Source organism: Bufo gargarizans, chromosome 1 (genome assembly GCF_014858855.1).
Source record: "Bufo gargarizans isolate SCDJY-AF-19 chromosome 1, ASM1485885v1, whole genome shotgun sequence".
Taxonomy (NCBI): Eukaryota; Metazoa; Chordata; class Amphibia; order Anura; family Bufonidae; genus Bufo; species Bufo gargarizans.
Genome location: NC_058080.1, coordinates 93,202,813 through 93,220,912, shown reverse-complemented (window position 1 = coordinate 93,220,912; position 18,100 = coordinate 93,202,813).

The window sequence follows — 18,100 nt, the reverse complement described above, 5'->3', positions numbered from 1 at the left end:
CAAAGAGGAGCATGCTGCGATTTTCACGCAAGGCATAAGTGATGTGTGAAAATTACCGCTCATGTGAACAGCCCCATAGAAATGAATGGGTCGGTATTCAGTGCGGGTGCAATGCGTTCAACTCACGCATCGCACCCGCGCAGAATACTCGCCCGTGTGAAAGGGGCCTTACACAGAGTAAAATCTGGTGACAGATTCCCTTTAAAATACAACTTGTCCTGTAAAAATCTAGCCCCATAGGGCTATAAGGATGGAAATGTTTTTTGTTTTTTTTAATGGGTTTGGGAATGTGGAAATAGTTTTTTTATTTTTACTACCCCTCAAATAAAACAAATGCATAAATAAAATGTATAAATTATATGCTCCCTAAATTAGGCCATTAAAGTATAACAAGCTATCATGTAACTATGACTACAGTAAAATAAAAAGGTTGTAACTTTTCAAATACAACAATAAATAAATACTGCGGCTATATGGAGTTATTATTATTATTATTATTATTATTATTATTCTCTTTGTGAACAAACCATCATGGTCTATTCATGGAGCTATTAAAATAGAAAGGTCAAATGTAATCAAGTGCCCTGACAAAATTGTATTTATGCACAATGAATCATCATTTATAGTGTTTTTCCACAAAGTATTTCAGTTTAAAAATAAATGACATTTATGTAATCATGGATACAAACAGTAATATACTGTGCTTACAATAGCATGACATTGATTCCATAGGGTTCAATGTTTTCTGTGATTTATTATTATTGTGTGTGCTCACAGAAAATATGTTCTAGACTTAGTTTTATGATGTCAATAACACTTGCTATTAATATGACAAAATAAGATATAATCATACAACTTGGAAATGGAAAATGCTGCATTTGAATCAACTGCATAAGCAAATTGGTTAGAGATCAGTGATGAGCCGCAGGGGCAATATTCGAATTTGCGATATTTCGCAAATATTTTGGTGAGTATTTGTCATATATTCACGAATTTGAGAATTTGTGATCTCCAGTCATTATTCTCTTAATTAAAAAAATCGGCAATAGGAAAATTTGCGATAAAATTAGTGATACGAAAATTACTGATCAACACTACTCCTATGGGCAACTTTCCTATTGGTTGCTAGAGATGTTGCTAAGTGCCAATATTCGCAATAAATTTGCAATAAATTTGCAATTAGAATATTTGTGAATACGAATATATAGTGCTATATTCTTAATATTCGCAAATACTCAAAGTGGCTATATTCGCGATTAAAATCTGCTCAGAATGCATCAGTTTGCATCAGTTCAGTCACCATTCCGCTTTGGAGAAGGACACCAAAATGCTGCTTGCAGCGTTTTGGTGTCCGTCTGACGAAACAGAGCCAAACGGATCCGTCCTGACACACAATGTAAGTCAATAGGGACGGATTTGTGTTCACTGACACAATCTGGTACAATAGAAAATGGATCCGTCCTCCATTGACTTTCAATGGTGTTCAAGACGGGTCCGTTTTAGCTATGTTAAAGATAAGACAAACGGATCCTTTCTGAACGGATGCAGACGGCTGTATTATCTGAATGGATCCTCTGTGCAGATCAATTATGGATCTGCAACAAACGCGAGTGTTAAAGTAGTCTAAACAGATTAAATATCAGGGGTGCCATTATAATAAATATAATATCTCACAATTGGCGCATCTTTGTAACAGAACACAAACTACCAAAAGTATATTTTTTTTTTTCCATGCTGAATTATATTAAAACATAATTTAATTGTGGAACAGCCCCTTTAATAAATGTCATCAATAATTAATTGGTAGACCAGTCTTTAAAACAATGGGGAGATGAAGAGTTTATCAATGAATGAATGGCTCACTTGGCTATGCCACATAAGTTTAGATTTTGCAAATTAGCTTTTTACATTTCTTTATTTGATTCTGTTTAAAGGGAACCTGTCATGTGGATATTTGTTTATAATCTAACTAATTATATACAATCATTAACTACTAAAAAGTGCCTTAGATGTATTCACTTACTGGTGCGACAGATGGTTACCTCATAATATACACACAAAGATGCCACATGCCGCATGCTAATGAGCTGATTCGAGTCCGGCGGGATGTCATTGAGTCCAGTGTATATTTAATTCAGAGCTATAGCCACTCCCCTGCCCACCTGCTGCTGATTCATATGGAAACAAACTGTCATTCAGCAGCAGGTGGGTGGGGAGAGTCAGGAGCTCATGAATATTCATGACTCATCATTATCAGCTGGAGCTTTTCAATACAAGATGTTGGCCGATTGACTGGGTCAATTAAAGAAAGTGACCCTGCATTTTGCTAAGAGAATCAGTCACTTATTTATGTTGCCCTTTGTTAGGACACCATAAAACTGGTGACAGGTTCCCTTTAACTATCTGGTTTCAATATAGAGCTCCTATTATAACACAAGATGAAAGCCACTCCTTAAGCAGTAGTATTATAACTCCTACAGTATCAGTGTTTCCAAATAACCAAATGTCCTTAGGATCAATATGTTAAGAAAATGAGCAAAAACCAATTCAGCATAAATGGTCCCTGCTAATGCAATATGATATAAAAAAAAAAAGGAATAAAACTGATCAGATGCAAAAACAGTTGGGGATATCCTGGTAAGATGAAACATGAGTAGAGAAAATCCAGGAATGATTTTACAGGTCTACTCCATGCCTCAAGTATTTTTAACTAGGGGTCTCTCTCATTTTCTTTTCTCTAGACACACCTTTTATTGTGAACTCTAAGTTCTCGACACACTAGCTACATTACTTCTGCTATCACCAAGGTGGGATCGCTATCTTCATTCTCTGTTCTGCCATTGAGGCATATTTAGGGGTCATGTAAGCACTGGCCGTTGGTAAACACAGCAGCACTTTCACCTCTAAGCATCTGAACAATATGCCACTCAGCTGGATGGTGGCACATTCATCCATTTGTTAACCCTGCGACATCTGTGCCTATCAGAAGAAAAAGGGGACTAACTGTTGGGACTAAAACTCCACACATTATGCCTTAACGGGGGCGCATGCGCAAAAGTCTTGTTCTGAACAAGCCTAGAAAAATACTTGCTTTTAGTTGAAAGTAGTGGGGGTGCAGTGTGAAAAAGGTAAGGGAATAACGACATGTGGCTGCAACAGTAGTCCCAGCAGTAGCAGCATAGCATGGAACATACAAGGTAGTAGATTGGCTGGGTAGTACATTTCACCACACCCACTGCTGCACTAAAAACCATCTCTGAGATGACAATGGAGGATGGGCAAGAAAGAAGACAGAAAGTGTACTGTGCCAGTTTGAGCCACTGTTCTAGTCTGCCTGCCCAGAAATCCATGGGGTCAGGGAACAGGGTATATGACAGAGAAAGGCAGAGTCTAGGTAAGACTGAACCTGGGAGTTGAAGTGGAAGGTCTCTGCTTGCTGATTTGCCTCAGCCGGGCGAGGTACGAGAAAAAAACGGTTCCATTATGTTGATGAGACTTAACTGGCTGCTGCTGCTACTGCTTCTATAGCAAAGAGGGTGGAGGGAGGTGGGTGACTCTGCGGGAGGCCGAGAGGGACCGCCCTTTCAGACATGCTGACGGCAGGCGTTTGCATACCAAGAGCTGCAGAAAGATGCATACACAGTGCTTATTAGTAGTAACATAATTTGGCCTTGATTTTGGAAGGAGGAAAGCATTTCCCTATTTTACTTAGATTGCCCAAACAGCAACACTTGAACTGTGCAGGGAAGGACGTTTGAATTATGGTTCAATTTGGCAGGTAGAAAAATGACATTATTGCTTCTGCTAGAATGCAACACATTTAAAAACAACACAGATATGATACACTGAAAAAAAAAATTACTCAGCAACAGCAGATGGCATTATTGACGTAAAATGCTTCTACTATAACGCAGCATGTTTAGCAAGAATGTACAGTCGTGGCCAAAAGTTGCTGCTTAAGTTTTTATAATAGCAATTTGCATATACTCCAGAATGTTATGACGAGTGATCAGATGAATTGCATAGTCCTTCTTTGCCATGAAAATGAACTTAATGCCAAAAAAACCTTTCCACTGCATTTCATTGCTGTCATTAAAGGACCTGCTGAGATTATTTCAGTTATCGTCTTGTTAACTCAGGTGAGAATGTTGACGAGCACAAAGCTGGAGATCATTATGTCAGGCTGATTGACTTAAAATGGCAGACTTGACCTGTTAAAAGGAGGGTGATGCTTGAAATCATTGTTCTTCCATTTTTAACCATGGTGACCTGCAAAGAAACGCGTGCAGACATCATTGTGTTGCATAAAAATGGCTTCACAGGCAAGGATATTGTGGCTGCTAAGATTGCACCTCAATCAACAATTTATAGGATCATCAAGAACTTCAAGGAAAGAGGTTTAATTCTTGTTAAGAAGGCTTCAGGGCGTCCAAGAAAGTCCAGCAAGCGCCAGGATCATCTCCTAAAGAGGATTCAGCTGCGGGATCGGAGTGCCACCAGTGCAGAGCTTGCTCAGGAATGGCAGCAGGCAGGTGTGAGCGCATCTGCACGCACAGTGAGGCGAAGACTTTTGGAAGATGGCCTGGTGTCAAGAAGGGCAGCAAAGAAGCCACTTCTCTCCAAAAAAAACATCAGGGACAGATTGATCTTCTGCAGAAAATATGGTGAATCGACTGCTGAGGACTGGGGCAAAGTCATATTCTCCGATGAAGCCTCTTTCCGATTGTTTGGGGCATCAGGAAAAAGGCTTGTCCGGATAAGAAAAGGTGAGCGCTACCATCAGTCCTGTGTCATGCCAACAGTAAAGCATCCTGAGACCATTCATGTGTGGGGTTGCTTATCATCCAAAGGAGTGGGCTCACTCACAATTTTGCCCAAAAACACAGCCATGAATAAAGAATGGTACTAAAACACCCTCCACCAGCAACTTCTTCCAACGATCCAATAACAGTTTGGTGAAGAACAATGCATTTTCCGACACGATGGAGCACCGTGCCATACGCCAAAAGTGATAACTAAGTGCCTCGGGGACCAAAACGTTGACATTTTGGGTCCATGGCCTGGAAACTCCCCAGATCTTAATCCCATTGAGAACTTGTGGTCAATCCTCAAGAGGCGGGTGGACAAACAAAAACCCACTAATTCTGACACACTCCAATAAGTGATTATGAAAGAATGTGTTGCTATCAGTCAGGAATTGGCCCAGAAGTTAATTGAGAGCATGCCCAGTCGAATTGCAGAGGTCCTGAAAAAGAAGGGCCAACACTGCAAATACTGACTCTTTGCATAAATGTCATGTAATTGTCGATAAAAGCCTTTGAAACGTATGAAGTGCGTGTCATTATATTACACTACATCACAGAAACAACTGAAACAAAGATCTAAAAGCAGTTTAGCAGCAAACTTTGTGAAAACTAACATTTGTGTCATTCTCAAAACTTTTGGCCACGACTGTACACTCACCTAAAGAATTATTAGGAACACCTGTTCTATTTCTCATTAATGAGATTATCTAGTCAACCAATCACATGGCAGTTGCTTCAATGCATGTAGGGTTGTGGTCCTGGTCAAGACAATCTCCTGAACTCCAAACTGAATGTCAGAATGGGAAAGAAAGGTGGGCTACAACAGCAGAAGACCCCACCGGGTACCAATCATCTCCACTACAAATAGGAAAAAGAGGCTACAATTTGCACAAGCTCACCAAAATTGGACTGTTGAAGACTGGAAAAATGTTGCCTGGTCTGATAAGTCTCGATTTCTGTTGAGACATTCAAATGGTAGAGTCCGAATTTGGCGTAAACAGAATGAGAACATGTATCCATCATGCCTTGTTACCACTGTGCTGGTGGTGGTGGTGTAATGGTGTGGGGGATGTTTTCTGGGCACACTTTAGGCCCCTTAGTGCCAATTGGCCACTGTTTAAATGCCACGGGCTACCTGAGCATTGTTTCTGACCATGTCTATCCCTTCATGACCACCATGTACCCATCCTCTGATGGCTACTTCCAGCAGGATAATGCACCATGTCACAAAGCTCGAATCATTTCAAATTGGTTTCTTGAACATGACAATGAGTTCACTGTACTAAAATGGCCCCCACAGTCACCAGATCTCAACGTAATAGAGCATCTTTGGGATGTGGTAGAACGAGAGCTTCGTGCCCGGGATGTGCATCCCTCAAATCTCCATCAACTGCAAGATGCTATCCTATCAATATGGGCCAACATTTCTAAAGAATGCTATCAGCACCTTGTGGAATCAATGCCACGTAGAATTAAGGCAGTTCTGAAGGCAAAAGGGGGTCCAACACCGTATTAGTATGGTGTTCCTAATAATTCTTTAGGTGAGTGTATATGATGCACCGAAAAAAATAAAAAGTACACTAATTGCTCACCAGTCAGTGCTGCAGCATAGTTGTCACTGCCAACACTGGCAGACTCTATTCTCCGCGTACCTGCCGGCGTCCTGTTACCAGGGAGACGGTCTGATCTCCTGCGTCAGGTATTGTGACGTCATAGGTCATGTGACCAGACAGTGCATCACATGACCAGGAAATGCTGGGTATTTAAAAATGACCTGTCACCTATCCTGACATACCTGTTTTAATAGCTACATGCATTCTCCATGTAATAACAGTTCTGGAACAACTTTTCTTATGGCTCTATGTTGTGCCATTCCTTAAATATTTCTACTATAAGTTATAAATGAATTGGTAGCAGTCTGTAGTAATGGTACAAAGAGGTGTTCACTAGTTGCGGGCGTGTTCCTGCACAGACTGACAATGGCACCACTTATAAGATAGAGGACACACCCTTATTTGGTGAACAACCTCTGTACCCTTACTGCAGACTGTTACCAATTATTTCTTAACTTCCAGCAGGAATAATAAAAGAATGGCTCAACATAGAGCCGTAAGAATAGATGCTACAGAATTTTTATTACACTGGGAAAATGTGTAGCTATTAAAATAGCGATGTCAGGAGTTGTGACTGGCCCTCTTTAAACAGATAATCTTCTGGTCATAGATTGCCTGTGAATAGTTTTATATACAAATCCAATAGTCAACGACTATAATTCCGGTTTTCGGTCAAATTTTAAAATATACTATTATTTTGACTTTATTAAACAAACGTTGCCACAAAAACATATAAGTGAGAATTTAAAACTATATATGGAGGGCTGAATATATTTGGGGCTTTGAGGTATATTGTCTATACTAGATGATATTACTGCATATCTCTCTGATAATAGAGTGCAGACAATATCTACTGGACTAAGTTCTACCTCTACCTCTGCACAACCTCTTGCATTTGGACAGCCAGCAAATGTGACAACCAATCTCGGTTTGAATCCTTCTGTTACCCAAACACCAATAACACAGACGAATACACAGATGAGCACACCTATAGCCCCCCTTTTTTTAGGGAAGGCAGGGATCCAATTGAGGGATCGAGAGAAATGGGGATACAGCAAATAGAAACCAGTCTATTGATAAATGAGGAGAATGATAAACAAATCATTAATCTGTCCAGCCTCTCCCTTACAATATCACAAAGAGTTCTTCTAAGTAGAGGTCTCACTTTCTCTCCAGTTCCACAGAGCGATAAGTTCCTGTGGATTAAGGACATCAATCTCTTTGCACGCAAATTTGCCTTACACAAGGTACATAAACAAGCAGAAGGGGATTTAAGGAAAATGCATGAAAATGAAGAGAAATGTGTTCAGGCCTTGGAGGATTTGTTGAGAGAGAATGAGGGACAATATGTCATTCCAGACCCCCTCCCCCCCCCCCCTTCTCTACCCTAAGACCCAAATCTAAAACCACTCCATCATTTACGCAGTTCAAAAAGATTGATACCTTTGTAAGTCTAGTGACGCAGGACATTAAATCGTTAAAAATGAGAAAAGATCATATTCATTTGAATATGAGTAGCTATGAACTGAAAGCACTGGAGGAGCTGAAGAGCAATGAGGACATTGTAATTAAACCCAGTGACAAAGGGGGCAACATAGTCATCCAAGATAGAGATGACTATGTTAACATGGTACAGAGACTCCTAAGAGATAAGAAGACCTATAAAATACTGCCCAATGATCCCACAAAGGATTATACCATCAAATTAAAGGAATTTTTAACTGATGCAAGGTCTAGGGACCTAATAACAAAAGATGAACTATTGTACCTCCTTAACCGCCTCCGGACCGCTTAACGCAGAATCGCGGTCCGGAGGCAGCAGCTCTGCGCAGAGTGACGCATATACGCGTCATCTCGCGTGAGCCGAGTTTTCCTGTGAACGCGCACACACAGGCGCGCGCGTTCACAGGATCGGAAGGTAAGAGACAGGATCTCCAGCCTGCTAGCGGCGATCGTTCGCTGGCAGGCTGGAGATGCGATTTTGTTAACCCCTAACAGGTATATTAGACGCTGTTTTGATAACAGCGTCTAATATACCTGCTACCTGGTCCTCTGGTGGTCCCTTTTGCTTGGATTGACCACCAGAGGACATAGGTAGCTCAGTAAAGTAGCAGCAAACACCACTACATTACACCCCCCCCTGTCACTTATTAACCCCTTATTAACCCCTGATCACCCCTGATCACCCCATATAGACTCCCTGATCACCCCCCTGTCATTGATCACCCCCCTGTAAGGCTCCATTCAGACGTCCGTATGATTTTTACGGATCCACGGATACATGGATCGGATCCGCAAAACACATACGGACGTCTGAATGGAGCCTTACAGGGGGGTGATCAATGACAGGGGGTGATCACCCATATAGATTCCCTGATCACCCCCCTGTTATTGATCACCCCCCTGTAAGGCCCTATTCAGACGTCCGTATGTTTTTTACGGATCCACGGATACATGGATCGGATCCGCAAAACACATACGGACGTCTAAATGGAGCCTTACAGGGGGGTGATCAATGACAGGGGGGTGATCACCCATATAGACTCCCTGATCACCCCCCTGTCATTGATCACCCCCCTGTCATTGATCACCCCCCTGTAAGGCTCCATTCAGACGTCCGTATGTTTTTTACAGATCCACGGATACATGGATCGGATCCGCAAAACACATGCGGACGTCTGAATGGAGCCTTGCAGGGGGGTGATCAATGACAGGGGGGTGATCACCCCATACAGACTCCCTGATCACCCCCCTGCCATTGATCACCCCCTGTAAGGCTCCATTCAGACGTCCGTATGTGTTTTGCGGATTCTATCCATGTATCCGTGGATCCGTAAAAAACATACGGACGTCTGAATGGAGCTTTACAGGGGGGTGATCAATGAGAGGGGGGTGATCACCCATATAGATTCCCTGATCACCACCCTGTCATTGATCACCCCCCTGTCATTGATCACCCCCCTGTCATTGATCACCCCCCTGTAAGGCTCCATTCAGACGTCCATATGATTTTTACGGATCCACGGATACATGGATCGGATCCGCAAGACACATACGGACGTCTGAATGGAGCCTTACAGGGGGGTAATCAATGACAGGGGGGTGATCATCCATATAGATTCCCTGATCACCCCCCTGTCATTAATCACCCCCCTGTAAGGCTCCATTCAGACGTCCGTATGATTTTTACGGATCCACGGATACATGGATCGGATCCGCAAAACACATACGGACGTCTGAATGGAGCCTTACAGGGGGGTGATCAATGACAGGGGGGTGATCACCCCATACAGACTCCCTGATCACCCCCCTGTCATTGATCACCCCCTGTAAGGAATCCAAATGCGTATGATTTTTTGGACATTTATATTCCAGACTTCTTCTCACGCTTTAGGGCCCCTAAAATGCCAGGGCAGTATAAATACCCCACATGTGACCCCATTTTGGAAAGAAGACACCCCAAGGTATTCCGTGAGGGGAATATTGAGTCCATGAAAGATTGAAATTTTTGTCCCAAGTTAGCGGAAAGGGAGACTTTGTGAGAAAATACAAAAAAAAATCAATTTCCGCTAACTTGTGCCAAAAAAAAAAAATTCTATGAACTCGCCATGCCCCTCATTGAATACCTTGGAGTGTCTTCTTTCCAAAATGGGGTCACATGTGGGGTATTTATACTGCCCTGGCATTTTAGGGGCCCGAAAGCGTGAGAAGTCTGGGATCCAAATGTCTAAAAATGCCCTACTAAAAGGAATTTGGGCCGCTTTGCGCATCTAGGCTGCAAAAAAGTGTCACACATGTGGTATCGCCGTACTCAGGAGAAGTTGGGGAATGTGTTTTGGGGTGTCATTTTACATATACCCCTGCTGGGTGAGATAAATATCTTGGTCAAATGCCAACTTTGTATAAAAAAAATGGGAAAAGTTGTCTTTTGCCAAGATATTTCTCTCACCCAGCATGGGTATATGTAAAATGACACCACAAAATACATTCCCTAACTTCTCCTGAGTACGGTGATACCAGATGTGTGACACTTTTTTGCAGCCTAGGTGGGCAAAGGGGCACACATTCCAAAGAGCACCTTTCGGATTTCACCGGTCATTTTTTACAGATTTTGATTTCAAACTACTTCTCACGCATCTGGGCCCCTAAAATGCCAGGGCAGTATAACTACCCCACAAGTGACCCCATTTTGGAAAGAAGACACCCCAAGGTATTTTGTGATGGGCATAGTGAGTTCATGGAAGTTTTTATTTTTTGTCACAAGTTAGTGGAATATGAGACTTTGTAAGAAAAAAAAAATCATCATTTTCCGCTAACTTGTGACAAAAAAAAAAAGTTCTATGAACTCACTATGCCCATCAGTGAATACCTTAGGGTGTCTACTTTCCGAAATGGGGTCATTTGTGGGGTGTTTGTACTGTCTGGGCATTGTAGAACCTCAGGAAACATGACAGGTGCTCAGAAAGTCAGAGCTGCTTCAAAAAGTGGAAATTCACATTTTTGTACCATAGTTTGTAAGCGCTATAACTTTTACCCAAACCATTTTTTTTTTACCCAAAATTTTTTTTTATCAAAAATTATGCGAAAAATGTATATATGGATTTCGTTTTTTTTGCTAAATTTTACAACTGAAAGTAAAAAATGTAATTTTTTTGCAAAAAAATCGTTAAATTTCGATTAATAACAAATAAAGTAAAAATCTCAGCAGCAATTAAATACCACCAAATGAAAGCTCTATTAGTGAGAAGAAAAGGAGGTAAAACTCATTTGGGTGGTAAGTTGCATGACCGAGCAATAAACGGTGAAAGTAGTGTAGTGCAGAAGTGTAAAAAGTCTCCTGGTCATTAAGGGTGTTTCAGCTAGGGGGGTTGAAGTGGTTAAAAAAGATCCTACCATCTCTACCTTCTATGCACTTCCTAAGGTGCACAAAAATAAAACACCAATCCCAGGGAGACCAATAGTATCCAGAAATGACAATCTGACACAGGGCTTCAGCGAGTATGTAGACCAAATATTGAGACCATTTGTGACCACCTTACCGTCCTATATTAAAGATACAAAAGACCTTCTCCTGAAAATCAATGATATGACAATGACATCAAATACTATATTGGCAAGCTTGGATGTCGAATCTCTATATAGTAACATACAACATTCACTGGGCTTAAATGCAGTTCACCAATTTCTTAGCACTAAAAGTAGTAATTTTTAGTGATGAGCGGGAGGTGCCATATTCGATTTCGCGATATTTCGCGAATATTCGAATGAATATTCGTGTTATATTCGTCGAAATCGAATATTCGTAATTATTCCAATTATCGCGAATAATATCCGAATTTTTTTTCGCGTATTGCGATTATTTATCTTGATAGTATAAGGCAACATTCCTATGCTAATTGACTATGGCTAGGCTAATATGTGTATTTTACGAAATTTCGTGATTTGCTCTAACTTCGTCTCTTAGAATATTACGAATATTCTAAAAGACGAAGTTAGAGCAATATTACGAAATTTCGTAAAATACACATATAGATTGTAATTTAGCTAATATAGTGCTATAATCCCTTTTTTTTCCTCTAATTTTTTTTTGCCTCTTCTGAACTTAAGTTTTGTAAAATATGTACACTATTAAAAAATATTACTATAGCAGTATATTAGCTTAAATACAATCTATGTGTATTTTACGAAATATCGTAATATTGCTCTAACTTCGTCTTTTAGAATATTCGTAATATTCTAAAAGACGAAGTTAGAGCAATATTAAGAACATTTTCAAAAGCCGAAATTGCGATGCGAGTAATATAATACGAAATAATCGCATGAAGATTTCAACTTAGCACTGCTATATTCCATATTCTAGCCTAATATGGAATATAGCTGTGCTAAGTTAGCATTGCTATATTCCACACTAGGCTAGAATATGGAATATAGCAGTGCTAAGTTGAAATCTTCATGCGATTATTTCGTATTATATTACTCGCATCGCAATTTCGACTTTTGCAAATGTTCTTAATATTGCTCTAACTTCGTCTCTTAGAATATTACGAATATTCTAAAAGACGAAGTTAGAGCAATATTACGAAATTTCTAAAAGACGAAGTTAGAGCAATATTACGAAATTTCGTAAAATACACATAGATTGTATTTAAGCTAATATACTGCTATAGTAATATTTTTTAATAGTGTACATATTTTACAAAACTTAAGTTCAGAAGAGGCAAAAAAAAATTAGAGGAAAAAAAAGTGATTATAGCACTATATTAGCTAAATTACAATCTATATGTGCATTTTACGAAATTTCGTAATATTGCTCTAACTTCGTCTTTTAGAATATTCGTAATATTCTAAGAGACGAAGTTAGAGCAATATTAAGAACATTTGCAAAAGTCGAAATTGCGATGCGAGTAATATAATACGAAATAATCGCATGAAGATTTCAACTTAGCACTGCTATATTCCATATTCTAGCCTAGTGTGGAATATAGCAGTGCTAACTTAGCACAGCTATATTCCATATTAGGCTAGAATATGGAATATAGCAGTGCTAAGTTGAAATCTTCATGCGATTATTTCGTATTATATTACTTGCATCGCAATTTGCAAAATTTTGTAAAATACACATATAGATTAGATTGTAATTTAGCTAATATGGAATATAGCAGTAAGTTGAAAACGCCACTGACTGGAGCAGCCAGGAATCCAAAGGACAGGTAAGAACAACTTTAGAGAAGTGGGAAAGAAAAAAATATAATAATAAAAAAAAAAAGAATATTCGAATTCGCGAATATATAGAACGATATTCTAAATATTCGCGAAATCTCGAAATTGCGATATTCGAGAAAAAAATTCGCAATTCGAATATTCGCGCTCAACACTAGAAATTTTCACCAACACAATCACTTAGTATTATCTATGTTAGAATTTGTTTTGGAGCACAATTTTTTTATTTTTCAGGGACAAAATTACAAGCAGATTAATGGGACCGCTATGGGGACATCATGTGCCCTCACTTATGCAAATTTATTTTTAGGGTGGTGGGAAAATAACACAGTTTTCATGGAGGGGATGTCGTCATATACCTGCCACATTTTATTTTGGGGCAGGTATATAGACGACATCCTCATCCTTTAGGATGGTGGACAATCACTTTTTAGGGAATTCGCCCAAGCTCTAAATGATAACAATATAGGAATGAAATATACGTATAAATTACAGGAGTGAGAAATAGTCTTCTTGGATTTAAAAATAAAAATCATGGAAAACGGACATCTCAATACTGAGGTCTACAGAAAACCAACCTCGACAAATGGTTATTTACATTGGTCAAGCTGGCATCCTCTGCCACTCAAGAGGGGAATACCTACGGGCCAATACTTGCGGGCCCGTAGAAATTTCTCAGATGAGGCAACATTTGAAAGAGAAAGTAGCCATCTCCTTGAAAGATTCAAAAAAAGAGGCTATCCTGCAGCCCCCTTAAAAAGAGCTTATAACAGAGCAAAAACGACAAATAGGGATGACCTACTGAAAATGATGCCTCCCAAAAAGGATGAGACTATACGATGTATAGGAACTTTTGACGGGTATAATAGAGAAATATATAGTATATTGCAAAAACATTGGCATATTATACAGACAGTGAAAGATCTCCAAAAAGTGCTTACCGGTAATCCAAGTGTCACCTATAGGAGAGGCCCAAATTTGAATAACTAACTTGTGCACAGCTTTCTGAAAGAGAAAGGAACAGAAAAGATTCCAATTAGAGAAAAATACTGTGGATCAACTCCATGTGGAGATTGCTCCTTTTGTAAATGCATCCCGCGGATTAAAAAATTCATGAACTTGTTACTTGTTACTTATTGTGTTAGTGTTTAATGTGAACTCTAAGGATTGTATTCTGTAAGTGCAATTGGTTTGATCTTGTGATATAATTTCTGCCGGATGTTAAACTAGACATGTCTTTCTAAACACTGGCATCCTTTATGAATGTAATAATTCGTATCCTAGGTGGCTGCGTCCACTTCCATGTATCTATGCAATGTCATACTTGCTAGTATTTGAATAAGAAAAATCTCAATAAAAATGTTGAAATCAAAAAAAAATTCATGAACCCTGACGACAAAAAAGAATATGTGATCAGCCAATTGATCACCTGTAAAACACAAGGAGTAATATATATAGCATCCTGTCCATGCCCCAAACTTTACGTGGGCAAAACTATACAGGAACTTAGACGCCGTATATCAGGCCATATAAGTTCAATACAAACAGGTAAGGATACACCAACAGCCAGACATATTAAATATGTTCATGGAAACAATACAACAGTCTTACGTTTTTGGGGCATAGAGAAGCTTAACCACTTCAGCCCCGCTAGGTGAAACCCCCTTCATGACCAGAGCACTTTTTACACTTCGGCACTACACTACTTTCACCGTTTATCGCTCGGTCATGCAACTTACCATACAAATGAATTTTACCTCCTTTTCTTCTCACTAATAGAGCTTTCATTTGGTGGTATTTCATTGCTGCTGGCATTTTTACTTTTTTTGTTATTAATCAAAATGTAACGATTTTTTTGCAAAAAAATGACATTTTTCACTTTCAGCTGTAAAATTTTGCAAAAAAAACGACATCCATATATAAATTTTTCGCCAAATTTATTGTTCTACATGTCTTTGATTAAAAAAAAATGTTTGGGCAAAAAAAAAATGGTTTGGGTAAAAGTTATAGCATTTACAAACTATGGTACAAAAATGTGAATTTCCGCTTTTTGAAACAGCTCTGACTTTCTGAGCACCTGTCATGATTCCTGAGGTTCTACAATGCCCAAACAGTAGAAAACCCCCACAAATGACCCCATTTCGGAAAGTAGACACCCTATGGTATTCGCTGATGGGCATAGTGAGTTCATAGAACTTTTTATTTTTTGTCACAAGTTAGCGGAAAATGATGATGATTTTTATTTTTTTTTTTTTCTTACAAAGTCTCATATTCCACTAACTTGCGACAAAAAATAAAAAATTCTAGGAACTCGCCATGCCCCTCACGGAATACCTTGGGGTGTCTTCTTTCCAAAATGGGGTCACTTGTGGCGTAGTTATACTGCCCTGGCAATTTAGGGGCCCAAATGTGTGAGAAGAACTTTGCAATCAAAATGTGTAAAAAATGACCGGTGAAATCCAAAAGGTGCACTTTGGAATATGTGCCCCTTTGCCCACCTTGGCAGCAAAAAAGTGTCACACATCTGGTATCGCCGTACTCAGGAGAAGTTGGGGAATGTGTTTTGGGGTGTCATTTTACATATACCCATGCTGGGTGAGAAAAATATCTTGGTCAAATGCCAACTTTGTATAAAAAAATGGGAAAAGTTGTCTTTTGCCAAGATATTTCTCTCATCCAGCATGGGTATATGTAAAATGGCACCCCAAAACACATTCCCCAACTTCTCCTGAGTACGGTGATACCAGATGTGTCACACTTTTTTGCTGCCAAGGTGGGCAAAGGGGCACATATTCCAAAGTGCACCTTTCAGATTTTGCAGGCCATTTTTTACACATTTTGATTGCAAGGTACTTCTCACACATTTGGGCCCCTAAATTGCCAGGGCAGTATAACTACGCCACAAGTGACCCCATTTTGGAAAGAAGACACCCCAAGGTATTCCGTGAGGGGCATGGCGAGTTCCTCAAATTTTTTATTTTTTGTCACAAGTTAGCGGAAAATGATGATTTTTTTTTTTTCTCTTTTTTCCTTACAAAGTCTCATATTCCACTAACTTGCGACAAAAAATAAAAAATTCTAGGAACTCGCCATGCCCCTCACGGAATACCTTGGGGTGTCTTCTTTCCAAAATGGGGTCACTTGTGGCGTAGTTATACTGCCCTGGCAATTTAGGGGCCCAAATGTGTGAGAAGTACTTTGCAATCAAAATCTGTAAAAAAATGACCGGTGAAATCCGAAAGGTGCACTTTGGAATATGTGCCCCTTTGCCCACCTTGGCATCAAAAAAGTGTCACACATCTGGTATCGCCGTACTCAGGAGAAGTTGGGGAATGTGTTTTGGGGTGTCATTTTACATATACCCATGCTGGGTGAGAGAAATATCTTGGCAAAAGGCAACTTTTCCCATTTTTTTATACAAAGTTGGCATTTGACCAAGATATTTTTCTCACCCAGCATGGGTATATGTAAAATGACACCCCAAAACAAATTCCCCAGCTTCTCCTGAGTATGGCGATACCACATGTGTGACACTTTTTTGCAGCCTAGATGCGCAAAGGGGCCCAAATTCCTTCTAGGAGGGCATTTTTAGACATTTGGATCCCAGACTTCTTCTCACACTTTCGGGCCCCTAAAAAGCCAGGGCAGTATAAATACCCCACATGTGACCCCACTTTGGAAAGAAGACACCCCAAGGTATTCAATGAGGGGCATGGCGAGTTCCTCGAATTTTTTTTTTTTTGCATAAGTTAGCGGATATTGATTTATTTTTTTTTTTTTTCTCACAAAGTCTCACTTTCCGCTAACTTAGGACAAAAATTTCAATCTTTCATGGACTCAATATGCCCCTCACGGAATACCTTCGGGTGTCTTCTTTCCGAAATGGGGTCACATGTGGGGTATTTATACTGCCCTGGCTTTTTAGGGGCCCTAAAGCGTGAGAAGAAGTCTGGAATATAAATGTCTAAAAATGTTTACGCATTTGGATTCCGTGAGGGGTATGGCGAGTTCATGTGAGATTTTATTTTTTGACACAAGTTAGTGGAATATGAGACTTTGTAAGGAAAAACAAAAAAAAAACAAAAAATTTCCGCTAACTTGTGCCAAAAAAAATGTCTGAATGGAGCCTTACCAGGGGGGGGGGGGGGGGGTGATCAATGACAGGGGGGTGATCAATGACAGGGGGGTGATCACCCATATAGACTCCCTGATCACCCCCTGTCATTGATCACCCCCCCTGTAAGGCTCCATTCAGACATCCGCATGATTTTTTACGGATCCATGGATACATGTATCGGATCCACAGAACGCATGCGGACGTCTGAATGGAGCCTTACAGGGGGGTTATCAATGACAGGGGGTGTTCAGGGTAATCAGGGTGATCACCCCCCCTGTCACTGATCACCCCCCCTGTAAGGCTCCATTCAGACATCCGCATGATTTTTTACGGATCCATGGATACATGTATCGGATCCACAGAACGCATGCGGACGTCTGAATGGAGCTTTACAGGGGGGTTATCAATGACAGGGGGTGATCAGGGTGATCACCCCCCTGTCACTGATCACCCCCCCTGTAAGGCTCCATTCAGACATCCGCATGATTTTTTACGGATCCATGGATACATGTATCGGATCCACAGAACGCATGCGGACGTCTGAATGGAGCTTTACAGGGGGGTTATCAATGACAGGGGGTGATCAGGGTAATCAGGGTGATCACCCCCCCTGTCACTGATCACCCCCCCTGTAAGGCTCCATTCAGACATCCGCATGATTTTTTACGGATCCATGGATACATGTATCGGATCCACAGAACGCATGCGGACGTCTGAATGGAGCTTTACAGGGGGGTTATCAATGGCAGGGGGTGATCTGGGTAATCAGGGTGATCACCCCCCTGTCACTGATCACCCCCCCTGTAAGGCTCCATTCAGACATCCGCATGATTTTTTACGGATCC